Source organism: Trachypithecus francoisi, unplaced genomic scaffold (genome assembly GCF_009764315.1).
Source record: "Trachypithecus francoisi isolate TF-2019V2 unplaced genomic scaffold, Tfra_2.0 Lachesis_group8, whole genome shotgun sequence".
Lineage (NCBI taxonomy): Eukaryota > Metazoa > Chordata > Mammalia > Primates > Cercopithecidae > Trachypithecus > Trachypithecus francoisi.
The window spans coordinates 25,137,681-25,151,005 of record NW_022681473.1 but is presented as its reverse complement, the minus strand read 5'-3'; positions in this window follow the sequence as shown (position 1 = coordinate 25,151,005).

Genomic DNA, 13,325 nt, shown 5'->3' with positions numbered 1-13,325 from the left:
GAAGAAAATTTTATTTTTCAAAATTATTGATAGCAAGTACAAATGTAACCCTATTATCAATGGCTGTGGAAATTGTATATGTGACATTGACATGATATTGTTCACCTGGATCAGTATCATCTAATAACCAGTGAAGTACCTAGAAGATAACAAATTACATCTCTTTTTTTGGAGACAGGGTCTTGCTCACTGTAAGCTCAAACTCCCAGGCTCAAGTGATCCTCCTGCCTTGGCCTCCCAAAGTGCTGAGATTACAGGGATAAGCCATCATGTCCAGCCATAAATTATATCTTGAGAGTTCACCATACATACAGTGGTATATGGAGACCCCCTGAAACTATTGCTATGGAATAAAAGATGAAATGTTCCTGATTATTGTAAATACAAAATTGCATGCAGAATTGTGTAAAGACAATGCCAGGTTGCACTGCCAGAATGAGCCAACAGTGTGTGACGTGCTTCTCCCTGCAGAGAGCCTATGAACGGACGCACAGTCAGGAAGGTTTCACATCACCATGATTCCTATCCCAGAAAGTAGATGTTCATAGCTCTGGGAATGGAATGCGATCCTGTGGAGAGCCTATAAACAGACACATGAGGGGCACCTGTCCATATGGATAAGATAGGGCTATAAATGCCCTCATCTTGCCACGGCTCTTCTAGGCCTCTTTAGGGTTAAGGCGTACTCCCTTCTGAGAATTTCTGGTCTAACTGGTTGTCTAGCTTCACGTCCTGTTTCTATGGATTGTTTGTAACCAGCTTTTGTTGCAACTGTTACTGCTGATTAATATCTTGCTAATCATAGGTTATGGAAAGACTGTGTTTCTGTTTTAAGGCTCTGCTAGAAATTACTGATGCACACACTATATTGTAAATTCCCATCTCTATATACTGTACTACTGCATACAGATGTTACGTTAAAGAATTACTTCATCCCCATGTGACCATCTCACCTCATAATCAAATGACCCTAAATCCCTCGTTAACCTACCCCTGCCCTCACTAAACTTAATAATAAATGCTGGTATATCCAGTGCATTAGTGGCACCGTGGGACCAGAAGGCAGTGACCCCCTGGACCCAGCTTTCACTACCTTGTGTGTGTCTATTATTTCTCGACCTGCCGATCCACCTGGGAACAGAAAGAGAGCCCTGTTGCATTGCAGGCTGCTGGCCATAGTGTATATGTGTCACATTTTCTTTATCCAGTCTATCACTGATGGGCACAGAAAACCAAACACTGCATGTTCTCACGCATAAGTGGGAGATGAACAATGAGAACACATGGACACAGGGAAGGCAATATCACACACGGGGCCTGTCGGTTGGGGTGGGGGGCTAGGGGAGGGATAGCATTAGGAGAAATACCTAATGTAAATGACAGGTTGATGGGTGCAGCAAACCACCATGGCACATGTATACCTATGTAACAAACCTGCATGTTCTGGACATGTATCCCAGAACATAAAGTATAATAATAAGAAGAAGAAATATAGCTTTATACAAGCTTTGTAAATGGTTTTGTAAAGACCCAAGGAAGAGTTCGAATAGCCTTACTCACGTATTTCATATATTTATGTGGGAACAGTAAGAATAAATAAATATAATATTTAGTGCTGCAATGAGAACAAATGTCAAAGTTAGTGCTTAAGTTGTGTGTTTACTTTATCTAGGATGTTCAAGAAGGCTTCTGATACGGTTTTGCTGTGTCCGCACCCAAATCTCAACTTGAATTGTATCTCCCAGTATTTCCACATGTTGCGGGGGATACCCAGGAAGAAGTAATTTAATCATGGGGGCTAGTCTTTCCCATACTATTCTCATGATAGTGAATTAAGTCTCACAAGATCTGATCGGTTTTTCAAGGGTTTCTGCTTTTGCTTCTTCCTCCTTTTCCTCTGGCCACTACCACGTAAGAAGTGCCTTCTGCCTTCCGCCATGATTGTGAGGCCTCCCCAGTCATGTGGAACTGTAAGTCCAATTAAACCTCTTTTTGTGCCAAGTTTTTGGTATGTCTTTATCAGCAGCATGAAAACAAAATAATACAGTAAATTGGTACTAGTAGAGTGGGGCATTGCTAAAAAGACACCCGAAAATGTGGAAGCGACTTTGGAACTGGGTAACAGGCAGAGGTTGGAACAGTTTGGAGGGCTCAGAGAAGAAAGAAAAATGTGGGAAAGTTTGGAACCTCCTAGAGACTTGTTGAATGGCTTTGACAAAAATGTTGATAGTGATATGAACAATAAGATCCGGGTTGGGGTGGTCTTAGATGGAGATGAGGAACATGTTGGGAAACGGAGCAAAGGTGACTCTTGTTATGTTTTAGCAGAGACTGGTGGCATTTTCCCCATGCCCCAGAGATTTGTGGAACTTTGAGAGAGATGATTTAGGGTATCTGGCAGAAAAAATTTCTAAGCAACAAAGCATTCAAAAGTTAACTGCGTGCTTTCGAAAGCATTACATTTTAAAAGGGAAACAGAGCACAAAAGTTCAGAAAATTTGCAGGCTGATGCTGCGGTAGAAAAGAAAAACCTATTTTTTGAGGAGAAATTCAAGGTGGCTGAAGAAGTTTGCGTAAGTAGCAAGGAGTCTAATGTTAATTCCCAAGACCACAGGAAAAATGTCAGAGACTTTCATGGCAGCCCCTCCCATCATAGGTACAGAGGCCCAGGAGGAAAGAGTGGTTTCGTGGGCCGGGCCCAGAGACCCTGTGCTGTGTGCAGCCTAGGGACTTGGTGCCCTGTGTTTCAGCCTCTCCAGCCATGGCTGAAGGGTGCCTATGTAGAGCTCAGGCTGTGGTTTCAGAGGGTGGAAGCCCCAAGCCTTGGCAGCTTCCACGTCATGTGGTGTTGAGCTTGCGGGTACACAGAAGTCAAGAATTGAGGTTTGGGAACCCCTGCCTAGATTTCGGAAGATATATGGAAATGCCTGGATGCTCAGGCAAACGTTTGCTACAGCAGTAGGGCCCTCATAGAGAACCTCTGCAAAGGCAGTGGGGAAAGGAAATGTGGGGTCAGAGCCCCCACATAGAGTCCCTACTGGGACACTGCCTAGTGGAGCTGTGAGAAGAGGGCCACCATCCTCCAGACCCCAGAATGGTAGATCCACTGGTAGCTTGTGCTGTGCACCTGGAAAAGCCACAGACATTCAATGCCAGCCTGTAAAGCAGCCGGGAGGGAGGTTGTACCCTACAAAGGCACAGGGGTGGAGCTGCCCAACACCATGGGAACTCACCTTTTGCATCAGCATGACCTGGACATGAGACCTGGAGTCAAAGGAGATCATTTTGGAGCTTTAAAATTTGACTGCCCCACTGGATTTTGGACTTGCATGGGCCCTGTAACCCCTTTGTTTTGGCCAATTTCTCCCATTTGGAACAGCTGTATTTACCCACTACCTGTATCCTCATTGTATCTAGGAAGTAACTAGCTTGTTTTTTGTTTTACAGGCTCATAGGCAGAAGAGACTTGCCTTGTCTCAGATGAAACTTCAGACTGTGGACTTTTGTGTAATCTTGAAATGACTTAAGACTTTTGGGGACTGTTGGGAAGGCATGATTGGTTTTGAAATGTGAGGACATGAAATTTGGAGGGGCCAGGGTTGGAATGATATGGTTTGACTGTGTCTCCACCCAAATCTCAACTTGAATTGTATCTCTTAGAATTTCCACATGTTATGGGAGGGACCCAAGGAAAGGTAATTTAATCATGGGGGCCCATGTTTCCCATGTTATTCTCATGATAGTAAGTCTCATGAGATCTGATGGATTTATTAGGGGTTTCCGCTTTTGCTTCTTCCTCATTTTTCTGTTGCCACTGCCATGTAAGAAGTGACTTTCACCTCCTGATATGATTCTGAGGCCTCCCCAGCCATGTAGAACTGTAAGTCCAATTAAGCCTCTTTTTGTTCTGAGTTTCAGGTATGTCTTTAGCAGCAGCATGAAAACAAACTAATACAGCTTCTATGAGGAGGTAACATTTGATTTGAAACCTGAATAGAAATAAATAATTCAACTGTGCATTATTTGATTATCTGAGCAGGCTCATGTTTCATCTTCAACCACTCAATTTATTTCTCAAGCTTCTGACTCTTTCATCCAGACAAAGTCACTCAACTTAGCAGAGAGAGCAGATACTTCTTCTCTTTGCAGTTATTCATTGTTCTTTATACACAGAGTTATTATTGCAACTCATTGTCTATTGGACACATTTCATACTGTACCGGGAACAATAAAATTATGACTTGGTGACAGACCTACTTTATTGCCAAGGTATGTTGTACCTCTCCATTAATTTCATTGTTTCTCTTCTTTCTGTCTGTCATTTTTCAGAAAGCCAACAAAACTGATGCTTTCAATTGCAAGCAGAAATAAGAAAAATAAAGAAATTTAAAGAAACAAAAAAAAAAACAAAAAAAAAACTGCTTTTCAAAGATCCTTCAAGTCCTGGCTGTCCAAATTTCAAAAACTGTTTAAAGTCTTATCACTCAATGTCAAATGAAGGATGTGGAATATCAACAATGATTTATCTTGTTTTTAGAATCTTCCAAAATCTCCTCCTCGGGTTATCTCCATTATTATCTTAATCCTAAGAACAGTAACGTGTGTGTCAAAAAACATGCCTAAATTTTTTAAAAATGGGAAAACTATTCATGAAGGAAAATAGTATAGTTTTTGTGTATTTCTTCATAAAGAGTTTGAAGGACAAGAGATCAAATAATGACATTGCCGTAGATATTAAGTAGGTCTAACAAAACAAATTTTGGAGTCTCTACTTTGTGCATTTTACCTTATAATGAGAAACCTGATATGTTCTTGAGGTGTGATAAGCCAGAGGGAAAACAGAAAAGCTCATACAAAATAGAAAAAAAAAATAATTAGGAGAAAAACAGGAATGGGAAGAGAAATTATACATTGGGAAAAAGGTAAAGAAAGGATGCATTTTGAAAACCTATTCTCTGAAGCATCTGAAAGTACAATAAACTCATCAAAACTGAGACTAAAAACAAATATGGGGCTGGACCCGGTGGATCACGCCTGTAATCCCAGCACTTTGGGAGGCCGAGGTGGGCAGATCACAAGATCGGGTGATCAAGACCATCCTGGCTAACACAGTGAAACCCTGTCTCTACTAACAATACAAAAAAATTAGCCAGGTGTGATGGCGCACCTGAGGTCCCAGCTACTCAGGAGACTGAGGCAGAAGAATTGCTTGAATCCTGGAACTGGAGGTTGCAGTGAGCTGAGATCATGCCACTGAACTCCAGCCTGGGCGATAGAATAAGACTCTGTCTCGGCCGGGCGCGGTGGCTCAAGCCTGTAATCCCAGCAATTTGGGAGGCCGAGACGGGCGGATCACGAGGTCAGGAGATCGAGACCATCCTGGCTAACACGGTGAAACCCCGTCTCTACTAAAAAATACAAAAAAAACTAGCCGGGCGAGGTGGCGGGCGCCTGTAGTCCCAGCTACTCGGGAGGCTGAGGCAGGAGAATGGCGTAAACCCGGGAGGCGGAGCTTGCAGTGAGCTGAGATCCAGCCACTGTACTCCAGCCTGGGCGACAGAGCAAGACTCCGTCTAAAAAAAAAAAAAAAAAAAAAAAAGACTGTCTCAAAAAATAAAAAATTAAAATTAAAATAAAAACTAAAAAATAAAGAAAAAATAAAAGTAAAAGAAATATGGGACGTTTGAAGTCTGCACAATCAAATTAGGAATTAAGATTCATTGAACATATATGAATAATGCCAAGTGAATCTTGTATTATCACTTTCTATGTGCCATGTAATATGCTAGGAACACTCAAATACATATTTAACTATCACTTAGAACCCCAAGAAATATGAATTATAATTGTGTTTCAGAGAATTTGCATGAATTTCCCAAGTGCTCATAGGTGGTAAGGAGTAGAAGCAAGATAGAAGAGCAGATCTCTTTATCTCTAGAGTCCATGCTTTTTCTGCTATATGCTGTTGTCTTTTAGTGATAAACCTCTCATGCCAAGTACAACCCAAGCCAATTTGAGCTGTCAGTCAATTCCTAAGCTTTAACTTGTGCCAGACACAGTGGTCATTAGGTAAACTGATAAATTTGACCACACAGTCAGTGTCTCTCTCCACCCGTCATCTAAAATGTTCACCTAAAAGTCATATACACTCCCATCAACCAGTGCCTTTGGATAAGGAAACCTCAAAGGGGTGGTAGCAGGGTGAAGTTAAGAGGAATAACCTAGGCTAATGTAATACATACTCTAAGCAAATTATTCAAAAAGAAAAAACCATCACTTTTATAATCACTAATAAGTGATTATAAAAAACATATTGGCTTAAATGATTACATGAGTTTTAGTTCCTCTAAATCCTTAAATCTTTTCTGCAATGAGAATAAGAGATTTGGAGAGAATTATACTGAAACTTAAAACCAAACACCAAAAACAAAAACCTCGCACATGATTCTTCATATTTGCAATAGGGAAAGCAAATGACGTGGACATGTCATTTAAATAGGCAACAATCTAAATATCTGATTAAACACAGAAAAAACACATCTAATAAGTAATTAATTAGATCAAGACCACATGTTTGTGTATGTGTATGTGTGTGTGTATGTGTGTATGGAAGTTCAAATTTGCTACATGTGCTATGTGTGTACCTCATTTAATCATTGCTTACTCAAAAAGGAATCACACTCTTTTATTTGAATAAAAGCTCTTTAAATGGCCGGGAGCGGTGGCTCATGCCTGTAATCCCAGCACTTTGGGAGGCCGAGACGGGCGGATCACGAGGTGGTCAGGAGATGGAGACCATCCTGGCTAACACGGTAAAGCCCCGTCTCTACTAAAAATACAAAAAATTAGCCGGGCATGGTGGCGGGCGCCTGTAGTCCCAGCTACTCGGGAGGCTGAGGCAGGAGAACGGTGTGAACTCGGGAGGCGGAGCTTGCAGTGAGCCGAGATCGCGCCACCGCGACAGAGCGAGACTCCGTGTCAAAAACAAACAAACAAAAAACAACAAAAAAAAGCTCTTTACATTCAATTCTTATTTTCTCAACTCCAAATAAGTATATTTTCATTTACTCTTTTATTTGCATTATTTTCCCATGAAAAAGAGGTAATTTAAGAAAGAAAATGTAGCAGTTATCAAAAGATGTGTTGCAAATCAGAATGGGTCCTAGTTGGTGATACCTGCTAAAAATAATACATCAAACAACTAATATACTTGAAAAAAGTATGCAAAACACAAGGTTTTGAGGCACGATAGGAGCGAAAATAAACTATTCACAATAAAATACTATCGTCTGGTAATTATAGTTTAAATAATTGGAGCAAATTCTTGGCAAGAGCAATAAAATGGATTAAGTAAAATACCTAACAGCATTTATTTTGGGTCATATAATTCTGCCATAGTGTTACAAAGGCTTATTAGCTAATCAAATGTAGCAGTAAAGTGATTCATTGTTCAATTTCCCTGGTAGTCACATTTTTAAAATTTTGCTTTCTAATCAAAATAATGGTAATTTTTATTTAAATAATGCTCTAGGTATACATACATTATGCTCTAGATAATAGAGATAGTAACTTGTGCCAGACCCAGTTGTATATTCTCTATATGTTCTCACCTACCTGACCAAATTGTATTTCTTATCCATACTTGAACTCAACTGCAAGGACAGCCTCAGATGTTGGTGCTGGAAACTATAATTGGCAAAATACTGAGGTGACTAGGAATCCTGCCATGGACTAAGAGATCTACTCCTAGGTCTGCATTGAACCTAGTCACAGCAAAGTTTCTACCCCACAGGGCTACTAACAAACTATGAAAAACTATAAATAGTGGACAAATGATGTGTTAAATAATATGTTATTGAAAACAATAGGAAAGCTTTGAGATACGTTCCTCTTTAGGTTTATAAAAATGTCTGAAAGGTGAATTATATTTGTTTCTTTTTCTAGAGTTGAGTGGTTAAATCTGGCTATAAAAGTAATTTAATAATTACCTTTGCAAACACTCCCGTTGCATGAAGAATAGCAATTCATGCTAGATACAAGTAGAGAATATTGGTCTTTATTGCTATCTCCTTCCTTAGAAAGAGAGTGGATGGAGTAATAAAACATTTTGTGGGTTTGTACACTGTACTTTTTTGTGAAATCCCTGTATATTTTGGTCCTATATGAGAAATACATTATATTAAAACTCAGAAAGAAGGCAGATACTCCTCCTAATACTCTTTCCACTTTCTTCAGATCATGAAGAGGATAATGACAATGTCTTACAGACCTTTATTTGATACTTACAGCTATCTAATAAAGTAAGTATGATTTGTATTTCCACAGAGAGAAGTATATGCTTGCAGGTGATAAATAACATGTCCAAAGTCATGTGGTTTGAAAATTCCAAAGTCAGATTTTAAACCTATGCCTATTTGACCATAAACACCACAACCATAAACAATGTACTGCCTTTAATACTCTGTAAACACTATGATCATAAATAATACTGTCTTGAATACCTATGTGCCTCATAAAATTTGTCACCCTATTATATACTCACACTTAGCATTGTGTAAAATAGATGCTCAGTAATTGTTTATTAGATTGAGTTTGGGCATGTTGGCTCACACCTATAATCCCAGCTACTCAGGAGGCTGAGGCTAAGCCTAGGAGTTCAAGACCATCTTGGGCAACATAGTGAAACCTCATCTCTATAAATTTTTTTAAAGAAAATTAGCCAGGGGTGGTGGCTCCTGTCTGTAGTCCCAGCTACTCAAGAGGCAGAGGTGGGGCCATTGCTTGAGTCTGGACGGTCAAGGTTGCATTGAGTCATGATCACACCACTGCACTCCAGCCTGAGCAACAGAGCTATATACTGTATCTATCTATCTATCTATCTATCTATCTATCTATCTATCTATCTATGATGAATAAATAAATAGAGTTTGTTTTGCACATTTGTGTGTTTTTATAAAAGAATTTGATATTTGGTAAAATTTCCTATAGCAGTGCTTTGCCATAGAAAAGATGTTTTAACAATACTCAGTGAATGAATAAAAGGAAAACATGTTTAAAAGGTTTGTGTTGTTTTCATGGCAGTCTTGTTCTTCTCAAGTGTTGGCAGCCAGCTCCCTTCTTTTAGCATGTAGTTTTAACAATTAGGGCGCAGTTAGATGCACGTAACAGAATGTCCAAATAGTAATGGCTAACTTCATGAAGACATAAGTTTTAGGCAAGCCCTCAAAAATGTGTTCAAATACCTGCAGTCTTTCTTTACTCTCTGCCATTGTCAATGTGCTAGCATAGCTGCTGTTGTCTGTAAGCTTGTCAGAGCATAGTTAGAATATGGCTGGGAAAACTCCAAGCATCATTAACCTTATTAACCATGTTCAATACACAAAGAAGGGAATGGGTTTTTTTTCTGAGATTCTTTATATCCAGATAAAAATAACTTTTCATAATTTCCACTTACTGCTGAATACCAAAGATCCCCTCTTATATCAACTGACAAAACCTAGATTCCATACACATTCTAAACCATACATTAGATGCGGGGATTGGGATGATTAAGATGTATGATTAGACCAAGCATTATGTTCTGTGACTAGGGGAAAGGGGATTCTTTTCTCTATGAATTTTTTGTTTTTTGACTGGAAGAAAAGTGGAACAGAACTAATAAATAACTTTTGGTAGTCAATTGTCAATGTCCATTTCATTTAAAGTCAATTTGTCCATTTCATATCACAAAGAAATAGAACATTGCTTGGGTAAGCTTACCTAGAGTACAGTGGTGCCATCTCAGATCACTACAACCTCTGCCTCCTGGGTTCAAGCGATTCTCCTGCCTCAGCCTTCTGAGTAGCTGGGATTGCCAGTGCGTGCCACCACACCTGGCTAATTTTTGTATTTTTTAGTAGAGACGGGGTTTCGCCATGTTGGCCAGGCTGGTCTCAAACTCCTGACCTCAAATGTTCTGCCCGCCTCGGCCTCCCAAAGTGCTGAGATTACAGACGTGAGCCACCATGCCTGGCCAGTAGTCCCCACTTTAAATTCATTTAAAAAAATACATTATAAATGAGTGAAAGTGTTTTCTGCATCTATTAGATGATCATGTGGATTTTGTTTTTAATTTTACTTATGTGGTGAATCACATTTATTTATTTGCATATGGTTGGATCCCAGAATAAAGCCTACTGATCATGGTGAATAAACTTTTTTTGATGTATTGCTGGATTCAGTTTGCTGGTTATTTTGTTGAGAACTTTTGCATCTATGTTCATTACAGATATTGGCTTGAAGTTTTCTTTTTTCATTGTGTCTCTGTTGGATTTTGGTATCAGAATGATGCTGGCTTCATAGAGCAAGTTAAAGAATACTATGCAGCCATAAAAAACAATTAAAATCATGTTCTTTACAGCAACATTGATGCAGCTGGAGTCCATTATCCAAAGCAAACTAACACAGAAACATAAAACCAAATATCGCATATTCTCACTTATAAGTGGGAGTTAATTTTGGGTACACCTGGATATAAAGATAAGAACAATAGAAACTGGGGTTTACTAGGGGGGAGGAGAAAGGGACAGGGGCAATGGCTGAAAATGTAACTATTGGGCACTATGCTCAATATGTGGGTGATGGGTTCAATTCTAACCCGAACTGCAGCACCACATAATATACGTTTGTAACAAACCTGCGCATGTATCCTCTGATTGTAAAATAAAAGTTGAAAAGAAAAACAGAAATAAATAAATGAATGAAAGCTGCAGGCTGAAGTTGTTTCTGTTACTCTACCTCATTTAACGACATATCATATTTTCTCAACATAACTTGTTATGTTAACATAGAACAAATTTAAGTTGTAGATCAGGCAACTGGGCCAAATGAAATTATAAAATACAATTTGTAAAAGCAAACAGATACCCACTGACTTCCACAAACTAAATGCTTTTTTTTTTTTTGTTAACACTACCCTAATCCAACAGAAACTTCAAAAGGGAAGAATTATTATTCTGTAATTGTACATGTGAAACCTTGGAGAGGTTAGCTAAGTAAAAATTACCCACCCAGCTGGCTGGTGTTCATGCAGTTATCCCGCTTCCCATGCAACTACATCTAAAGCCCATCCTTTCTCTGCTCTACCGTTCCACCTGCATATGGGTCAAAATTCACACACATTGCTAGCCACTATAGACAGCTACCCCGGAGTTTCTTTTATTTGCAAACTTTCTAATGCCACCTGCTCCCGAAATAGTTATGGCAGAAACTGGCTTAGCTCTAATACAGATAAAGTGTCCAAAGTACTTCCAACTTGTGTCAAAGACGGGGATGGGGTGAAGTGGAGGGGCATGAAGTGGAGGGAATAAAGCATTTGTCATTTCCATCAATATGACAATGAGGTGACCAACCATGGGCTACACAAAACAATTTTATTTCCACAGCTGGACTCTCTGGCAGCATCTTCCCAACACAGTTCCTTGTCACAGCTGTTTCCCAGAGTATTCAAACATGTTTAGTTTTGCCTTAGGCTGGTATGCAACTTGCTACTAGTTTGTTCTTCACTCACTTTTTCCTTCTCTGAGGGAGACAAGGAGGGATTATTCAAGAGACTGGACTCAAGCTAAACTGGACAAAAGAGTTCTACTTGGATACTTGGAAGATAAATGATTCCTCCATCTATTTTTTAATCAAAAAGATCATATGATGCTTACATCCAAATTTTGTAGTCCTTATTAAAAAGCTTTTGGAAATGTCTTTTACGTAAGCAACAGAATTGCTTATTCAATATCACAAATCTTTTCAACTGCAAATATGTAGAGGACTATTAGAGACAATACATGCACATATAAACAATGTAAAATTAATCATTCCCTAAACAAGAAAGCTTTTCAGAATCTTTTATCTCATTTGTCCTATTTTGAATTCCCCTTGGCTCAGAGGGGGAAAAGTGGGTTAGTGGACAAAACAAATCTTTGAAACTGACCCAAAGTGTCACTCCTCTCCACCCCACCTACAGGTCGCTTTGGAGAATGTACGCTTTCAGATGACAGAACGTGATTACAGAATTATCATGTTCTGTCTGCCTGTTTTATTAATAAAGGCTGTTTTATTAATGAATAAATTACAGGTTCTTAAAAAAGATATAAAAGGCTCTGGGTGATATGGCTCTTACATCATGTCCTGCCTAGGTAGTCTCTATATGTTTTAGCTGTTCCAAACAGCTAGCCATTCCCTGGGAAAGAACAAAATGTGTATACCCCTAAGCCTTTACATGCATCCTTCCCCAATCAACTCCTTTCCATAGCTAACTCCATTTCACATAACAACTCTGCCCAAAGGTAAACACAGTCAGAACAATCTTCTTTCATGCCCTTCAGTGAGGAGAAAGCATACCACATTTACATTTCTATAGCACCCTGGTATGGTCTTAAATTCTTTCCCTATTGTATGTTTCCCTATTGTATGTTTATCTTCCCCACCAGACTCTATCTTGAAAACAAATCTATTTATTGTCTTTACATGTTCTCATAGTCTAAGGCAGAATCTGGAAGACTGCATGCCTACAAATTTGTCTGAAATGATAACAGATGAAAATAACTCTTGCATTTGCTTATGTGAGAGAAGTAGTTGAAACAGGAAACACTTGTGCCCATCGATAATCATATTTCTTTTGGGTTTCCTGGTAATAAAGCCTCTCTATCGGTAACAGGACCATTAGACTAAGTTCAAGCAATAGAATCTCCAGTCTGACTCTAAAACCTGTAGCATGATTCTTCTGCTCTTTCTATGCTTATCAGCCAGTTAGAGGCAAATGATCCAGAATCAGTGTCAGACTTACAAGAAGAAAGAACCATGATTTTCGGAATGAGTCAATGTTAACACTCCGTACTCCAAGTGGCTTAGTGGAAGGAGCCTAGGTTCCTCAAAGACTTGAAGAATAGAGCCCCATGATGATTAATTTATTTGGTCCATGATGTGATAAAAACAAACATTCATTATGTTATGATGTTGAGACTCGAAATTTGTTTCAGAAGTGAGACTTAAAAATTAATAAAAGATTTTTTAGACACTGTAACAACATAGGCAAGTTAATTTTAGGTAATTTATACTACATAAAATTATGTTAACTTACACTACATACATTTATGTTAATTTTACGTAATTTTATACTACAATTTTACCTACATTACATTCCTTGATCACTTATCCTCACTCTACATTTTAATTTCAGAATTATGTGTTACACCAATGACCTCTCTGTGAAGCGTCTGGCAGACTGAACGGAATCAGGAAACCTCTCCAGCAGCATTGATACAATATTGTTTTATAAGTCTTTGTCCTAA